Source organism: Myotis lucifugus, unplaced genomic scaffold (assembly GCF_000147115.1).
Source record: "Myotis lucifugus unplaced genomic scaffold, Myoluc2.0 scaffold_41, whole genome shotgun sequence".
NCBI classification, from domain to species: Eukaryota; Metazoa; Chordata; class Mammalia; order Chiroptera; family Vespertilionidae; genus Myotis; species Myotis lucifugus.
The window spans coordinates 5,701,342-5,709,764 of NW_005871089.1; the positions used below are offsets into that span (position 1 = coordinate 5,701,342).

At 42.0% G+C, this 8,423-nt stretch overlaps 1 protein-coding gene across 3 annotated transcripts in view; it reads right to left on the minus strand.

Moving 5' to 3' along the window:
* The window catches only part of EDC3 (enhancer of mRNA decapping 3), a 105,948-nt gene extending 100,850 nt beyond the window's left edge, over positions 1 to 5,098 (minus strand). For all 3 annotated transcript variants that reach the window (XM_006087873.3, XM_006087870.3, XM_023753106.1), the window contains exon 1: positions 4,978 to 5,098. The gene's annotated coding sequence lies outside the window, so the exon portion shown is untranslated. The remainder of the gene's footprint in view (positions 1 to 4,977) is intronic.
* Between the last annotated feature and the right edge of the window lie 3,325 nt (positions 5,099 to 8,423).

The following is an 8,423-nucleotide window of genomic DNA, read 5'->3' on the forward strand; positions in this document are numbered from 1 at the left end:
AAATGGATGGATTCAAATTCAGAAAGAAAAATGTAATAAATATGAAATGGTCCAATTCCCAGAATGATACAAATTACCAAAAGTGAGTTAAGAATAAAAGAAAATGTGGATAGACCTATATCAAGTAAAGAAATTGATTTAGTAATTAAAAATCTACCCATAAAAGTCCTTTCCCAGGGACTTCATTGGTAAATACTATCAGACATATAGAAAGAAATAAATGACAAACTCTTTCAGAGAATATAAAAGGAAGGAACATTTCCCAACTAATTTACCATGGTAGTACAGTTGATCTTGAACAATGAGGGAGTTAGGGGCGGTCTAAAATCTCTGAACTTTTGATTCCCCAAAAACTTAACACTGTCCCTTGGTAGCCACAGGGGATTGGTTCTAGGACACTCTCACACCCACGAGGATACCAAAATCTACCAATGCTCAAGTCCCTTACATAAAATGGCATAAACAATGCATACAGTTGACCTATATCGATAGATTCCCAACTGAGAATTGAAAATAGTTTTCAATCCACACTTGATTGAATCTATGGAGGCAGAAACCCAGGTATATGGAGGCCAATTTATAGAAAAAACACATGGCTCAGTGGTTGAGCGTTGACCTATGAACCTGGAAGTCACAGTTCAATTCCCAGTCAGGGCACATGCATGGGTTGTGGGCTAGATCTCCAGTAGGGGGGCGTGCAGGAGGCAGCCGATCTATGATTCTCTCTCATTATTGATGTTTCTCTCTCTCTCTCTCTCTCTCTCTCTCTCTCTCTCCCCTCCCTTCCTCTCTGAAATCAATAAAAGTATATTTAAAAAAGAAAAAAATTCGGGTATAAGTGGTCCACGAAGTTCAAACCTATATTGTTCAAGGGTCAACTGTATCACTCTGATAACTAAAGCCAAACAAAGACATCAAAAGAAAACCTCATATCAATATCCCTCATGAACACACACAAAAATTCTTAACAAAATATTAATAAACTAGAGGCCCAATGCACGAAATTCGTGCAAGAGTAGGCCTTCATTCCCCTGCTGCCAGCACTGACTTCCCTCTAGCACCCAGGACCCGGGCTTCCCTCGCAGCCCCAGCTTCATCCGGAAGGATGTCTGGAAGGACATCTGGTCTAATTAACATATTACACTTTTATTATTATAGATCGAATTCAGCAACATATAAAAAGTATTATACACCATGATTAAGTGGGGTTCATTACAGAAACACAAGACTGGCTTAACATCTGAAAATCAAGCACAGTAATATAATATACCATTTATATATATCTTAGAGCAGCGGTTCTCAACCTGTGAGTCACGACCCTTTGGGGGTTGAACGACCCTTTCACAGGGGTCGCCTAAGACCATCGGAAAACACATATATAATTACATATTGTCTTTGTGATTAATCACTATGCTTTAATTATGTTCAATTTTTAACAATGAAATTGGGGGTCACCACAACATGAGGAACTGTATTAAAGGGTCGAGGCATTAGGAAGGTTGAGAACCACTGTCTTAGAAGGTTTTAAAAATATGTTTTTATTGATTTCAGAGAAGAAGGGAGAGGGAGAGAGATAGATACATCAATGATGAGAGAGAATCATGATTGGCTGCCTCCTGCATACCCCCTACTGGGGATCAAGACTGCAACCCAGACATGTGCCCTGAGAATTGAACTGTGACCTCCTGGTTCATGGGTGGATCGATGCTCAACCACTGAGCCATACCAGCTGGGCTCTTAGAGGGTTTTTAATGTAATAAAGTTTATTTGTATATTTTAACACATTGCGTACCGCATAGAAATCTCTAAGACATACGCCAGGGACCGCACGTTTTTGGGCAAAGTGCACGTTATTTAAATCATCGTAATGCACTTTAGGGGTTGTTTTTCAATAATTATAACATTTTTATTTACGAAAACAATTAAACAATTAAAGTTCCTAGTACTTTTTTAACGTATGGTACTACGTAAAACATTTTCCTCTATGAAGAAGGACCAAACAAAATTTACATAAGTATCTAGATTCGCTCCTTTTTCTATGGGCATGAAAAACGAGAACACTCGTGAGCGGTCCTTAACAGATGGCGCGTGAAACACGAGAAAACTCCTGAGCGGTACGAAATGTGTTAAAAACATCAAATTGTTATTTTATTTAGCTTTGTGTTATTTTTACAAAGTCAACATTTACAATATAAGAAATTACATCCTTAACTTTGTATTGTTGTTAATCCTAACCTGAGGATATTTTTTCTATTGATTTTTAGAGAGAGTGGAAGGAGGGAGGGAGGGGGAGAGGAAGAGAGAGAGAGAAACATTGCAAGTGCCCAGATGGGGACTGGGATCAAACCTGCAACCCAAGGACGTCCCCTTAACCAGGAATTGAACCAGCAGCCCTTGGGTGCATGGGCTAACACTCCAACCCAGAGCATATCCTTAACTTTTAAAAATTAAATGTTTAGCCCTAGCAGGTTTGGCTCAGTGGATAGAGCCTCGGCCTGAGGACTGAAGGGTCCCAGGTTCGATTGAGGTCAAAGGCACAAGCTCAGGATGCAGGCTCAATCCTCAGTAGGGGGCATGCAGGAGGTAGCCCATCAATGATTCTCTTCCTTGATGTTTCTAACTCTCTCTCCATGTCCCTTCCTCTCTGAAATCAATAAAAAAATTTTTTTAAAAATTAAATGTTTAAACTACTTAAGTTTATGATGAAAAATTTCAGATGCCAACTTAAAAGTAAGAGATTTCCCAATGTTTTAGAAACTTTCAAGCAAAAATATTTTAAGACCACACTGACCTTGAATATGTATGAAATGATGATGGGAAAAAGAATCACACATGCCAAAGCAACTTCACCATCTCAGACAACCAATAAAAAAATTCCTTTTTATAATTTGACAAATTCCAATTCCTTTTAATGTCTAACCTCACAATTAACTTATTCTTGTAGAGTACTAAGACCTAAGCCTAAAATTCCTGGTGTGAGCCAACCAGTGCTGGGGTCAAGTGATGCAACAACCTTCCTTGATCTTACATTTTCCTAATGCAATCTAATACTTCAGGTCACACCAGTTCTTCTCACAGGCTAACCATACCACTAACTCAGATGACTGAGATTCCACATCTTTTTATACATGAGCCCCTCCTAGGTCACATCTCTCCCGTCATTAACTGGTATAACTGAATTTTTTAGACTCCAAGTGGAATTCCTCCCATTTATAAGATCCTTCCATTCCATTAAGTTGCACTGGGCAAATCTTGAGATTAGCCAGATGATACTTCATCAAGGCCACATATTTGCTAAGCATACCTTTCAGATAAGACTATAAAGACATTCTGTGTATAAAGAAAGTGACAGAGTCTCAACTCAGATAATCAGATCCCAGCAGTCTTGTATCCATAAATCAAACCCTCAAAACATAGATACTCAAAGTCATGGCTCCATCTACTTTTACCACAATCTGGCAAATTCCCCCATCTCACCCATCATGCCATCATAAAAGACTTAAATGCCTTGCTAAAATTGACACTATCACTATGGATATTATATCCACTTTGAGCTACCAATTTGGATGTCCTGTCCTGTTGATCTGAATTTATAAGAATTCTAGTAACCTGGCTACTCTGGCTGAGAACAACAGAAAAATTACACATTTTCCACTCTGAATTAACTACAGAATCTCAGGAATCACGAAGAACTTAAACATTTTCCAGTCCAATGTTTTTCAAACTATAGGTTTCAGCAATCAGTCAATTTAGTGAGTTGCAATCAACTTTTTTTTCTTTCAATGAAATAATGTCCAAGTGCATCATATGTAGAAAGGGTACATTTTTATGTTGTGTGTGTGTGTGTGTGTGTGTGTGTGTGTGTACACACACTTTATGCATGCAGGGGACATACTGAGTCATGATGTAATATGAATCTAGCTGTGGGTCACAGTCAAAGGAGATATTGTTTGAGAGACTTTGCTAGTCCCAAAGCCCTACCCTCACAAGGAAGCTCCAACAAAATATTCTTGGTAATCAAAAGTTGTTGTTTGTAACCATCTTCACAGAAAAACCAACAAATAGGAATTTTGTGCTTAGTACACCTAATCTGCTATTCATTAAAAAAAAGACTAGACTCATTCGGGGGTTTCCAGTTGAAATAGGGACCTGCTCAGAAGACTGTCATTTATGCTTTGATGAGATTAAGACCAATTATACAGACGGCAGGATGAAATCACTTTAGCCAATGGCTACGAAAGAGAACAAAACTATTCTGGGTCTTCAGCTCCTCTTCTGATACCAGGGGAGAGGATTGTTATGATTCCAGCTAGCTCTGGAATTGGGAGATTTATTGAAAACTAACTGGCCAAGCAGGCGAGGACAATGCCTCCCACACAGCAAAATATTTTAACCACTTATAAGTCAATTATTGTTAAAGTCAATCAATATCACACAAAGAGCACTGATAATAAGTTCAGCCTTACTCCAACAGCAGAAAAGAATAATGGGGAAGTTCCCAGGATTCAGCAGAAACTGGGCCCTGCAGGTATCATTAGTTTCTCAGCCACCTCTCCCTTCCAGACCCCAGTTCATCTCTGTCCTCAAGCCATCAGCCATGGATGTGGCACTCGCGCTCTTCCCGGCCACCCTACTCTACTGTGCAAAAGGAAACTGAGGCACAAAGCAATGAGTGGGCGAGCTGCAGCAGCCATCAACAAGGCTAACCAAGCGCCCAGGCCGCTTAAAGCTGCACACCCACTCCATTCCCAAACTGCTTAGAATCCCGCGGTCCTTGGCCTCCACCTCAAACCACGCCCCCGAGGCCACCCCTAGTACCTGGCCCTCTGCGCGCCGGACGCGGCCTCGAGCACGTGCCCGCCTCTATAAAAGTCTAGGAAGCCTGGAATCTCGAAGCCTTAAAGCAAACCCACCTGGCAACCCCGGAAGCCCTCTCCCACGAGCGCCCACAAACCAGCCGCCGCCCCTTGCTCCCACCTCCAAGCCGTCAGGTCCGCGCCTCCTCGGCACACCACGCCAATCAGCCCAAACTCGAGGAGGAACCAACAGACCGAGGGGCTGCTGCAACCCACCCCCACAGGCGCGGCCGCCGGAAGTGCCTGCGTATCCACGCCACCGTCGTGAGGTCACTTCCTGTGGGACGCCTTGGAAACGAGGGCGGGCGGTTAGGGGCGGGGCGCCGGGAAATTGTAGAGCTGGGGAGCCCGCGGGAGGGCAGGTGTTGCTCGCCCCGCCTGCTTATGTCGGCTGGAGACCTGCTTGGCTGGGGTCCTACCCCCATCCCGGCCCGGATGCCTGGGGGACTACGCTCTTTCTGGAAGACTTGGTGACAAGCTCCCGCTTTCCCTCTAACCCCCCTTTGTGCTAATCTCCGAGCAAGAGCAGAGAATTTTGGGGACGAGGAGTTGTGACGTGAGCCCCATCTTTGGTCAGTTGCAGCCGTGGGACGCAATAAGTAGGCCCCGGGATGGATTAAAGGAAACTAGAAGTCCCTTTGTGGTTGATCAGAATTTATCACCTTTGGCCCATTGGGGATTAGTGTCAGCCGATCTGTGCGTGATTGTCCCCCCTCCCCCCGCATCCGCCCCCAGTACTAGTTAGTTGCACGAGAAAATGCCTCTCCTCCCCTCTCCCCCCCCGCCCCCCCCCCTCGCCGTGGCATTTTATTTTGGTAGTCTTGATTTTTATGAAACGCAAGTGTTTAGGGCCAACACTAAATATAATGAGGAATTGTAGAACTTAGAATTTACAAGGTCATCTTAAAGTCTGATACCTGGTTTGAGAACCACTGCTTGAGCCGGCAGCACTGGGTAGGGTAGTGGTTTCAAAACTGGTTCTTCGAAATCAGTTGAGGAACTTTATAAAATTTTCACTTTCCAAGGACTCTCCCTTCCCCTCCCTCATCACCAGAGATTCAGTTTTAGTAGGACTGGAGAGACCTTGGCATCTATTATGCTAAAGTTTCTTTCTAGTTTGGGATCCACTGGTGTATAGGCCGTAGGGTTGAGTCCTGAGTTGAATTTATTTATTACAAACAAGCTATGCAATTCGAGACAAACCTAAGATAATAGCTAACCAAGTTGCTGTGGAGTTAAGTGAGATAATGTGTACCTGAACATGGTTGATATTCCCAAATGATTGGTCATGGGTTGATGGTTCTTGGGGCTGGGTTATAGTATATAGGGCTTTATTATACTACTAGAGGCCCGATGCATGAAATTCGTGCAAGAGTAGGCCTTCCTTCCCCCTGCTGCTGGCACCAGCTTCCCTCTGGCACCCGGGACCTGGGCTTCCCTCTGGCCACCAGCAGGCACCCGGGACCCAGGCTTCCCTCGCAGCCCCGGCTTCGTCTGGAAGGTCGTCCGCTTCTGACCAGTCTAATTAGCATATTATGCTTTTATTATTATAGATCATACTGTCTACTTTTGTGTATATTCAAAAGCCACCATGATGAAGTTTTTAAATAACAAATATTTAAACACACTGGCCACTGTTCAGCTTTACCAAGGCCAATGCAGCCTCATTTGATATGTTAATATAGCTCAAATAATATTAGCTATGAAATGGTTAAAATAGGAACACATTGAGCTATGTAGCAGCCAGGGATAAGTTTAACATTACACTGGAAGTGTAGTAGTGTTTGTTTATGGCACATGTGTGAGGCATTCTGGAATCAAATTTAACAATGATTATTATAGTAAAATGTGACAGCAAATTATAACTGCAAATAAGCATAATTAGTAAGGAAAGTAAAAAAAAAAGATTCATAGATTTCAAAGAGTACTTGTGGGGAAAAACAAAACAGCTAACTGGCTGAGATCTAATCTCAACAAAACCAAAAGTAGCCTTCCTGGTTTGATAAAATTAGTTCACTTTGGGAGCTTTGAGCAATTAATCAACAATAGAATAGTAGGCAGCTGCTATAAGTTAATGAATAGCTACTGACCTGGAAAGAAGAGTTTTAAAAAAGGTCACAGAACAATATGTACATTACAATCTCATTTTTGTGAAAACAAGCTACATATGTGATGTTCCCCCAAACAAAAAAACTACATGTGTAAATGCATGGAGAAAAGTCTGAAAGGATAGATATCCTCTAAACTGTACTGTAGCTACCTAGGGGAGAGGTATGGAATGGGAGTATGGGAATAGGTGAAGAAGATTTTCACTTTTTACATAACATTTCAGTCAACAACAGACCACATAAACGATAGTGGTATACCATATAACCTAGGTGCGCAGTAGGTTTGTGGAAGTGCATTCTATGATCACACAATAACGAAATAGCCTAACAGCGCATTTCTCAGAACATTTCCTGTTGTTAAGCAGCACATGACTGCATATACTTCTGAATTGTTACAAAGATTATATATAATTAAAAATGTTTAAACACTTTTAAAATTGTTTAAAAGAGTTCTGAAATGGAGCTTCTTAGGAGCATTCCATCCACCCACTGCCCTAGGAAAAGTTAGCTCCCACTTCACCAAAAACAGAGCTGGCCATTCAGAATGGGGCATTGGTTACTTATGCAGAAAAGTGTGTTACAGCTATTAAAAATTATGATTTCATGTGTACTGTCAGTCAGTGGGGAAACCCATTTTAACAACTTGGATCCCAATCAGAGTTACTTCCCACTTACACCCACAAAAAGGGGAGTTTGCCGCAATCCTTCCTGTACCTCAGCATGGTGAAGAATACAAAAGGGCAGAATTCAGGACTAGAGACAGGTCAGGACACTAAGAACTCAGATACCATTAGCAAGGCCAAATGCCCCCACAAAGAGAAAATTCCCAGCTTAAGAAGTGGAGCAGAATACCAGCATTCTACAGGGAGTATTAAAGAACAACAAAACTTCCTAATAGCAATACAGTCAGTACCTGTTTAAAAATTACTTAAAGTGAAGGTTGAGGAAAGGCATAAGTAACCCAAGACTGGCAATAAGGCCCTGCCATTAGGACATGACAATCCCAGGACATAATATCTTGGCATCCAGAAAAGGTTGCACAGAGCTTGGAAGAGGAGAAAACCAGGCTCAGCACAACAAAGGCATTTTTCATGGTCACACATATATAAGAGGGGCCCCTAACAAGCAAGTGGGGGAAGGAGACACTAACGGGAGCACAGAGTTTTCTAGATGTGACATTTTGCTGAGGTTCAAAGGATAAAAATGGATTAGTTAGGTTAAATTAATTAGGTGAAAAAGGTTATTCCAGTAAAGGAAGAAGCGCATAGATAGCCAAGGAAATGTGGCTAAGTGTGGCCCATCCAGGGAAATACAAGTAATTCAACTGGATAAAGTATATATGTAAAATGAGGAAGTGATGATAGATTGATCTAGAATGATAAGCAGGAACCAAATCCCAACGGGCTTTCTGGTTTCTAAGGAGCTTAGATTTATCCTAAAGGCAATGGGAAACAAATGA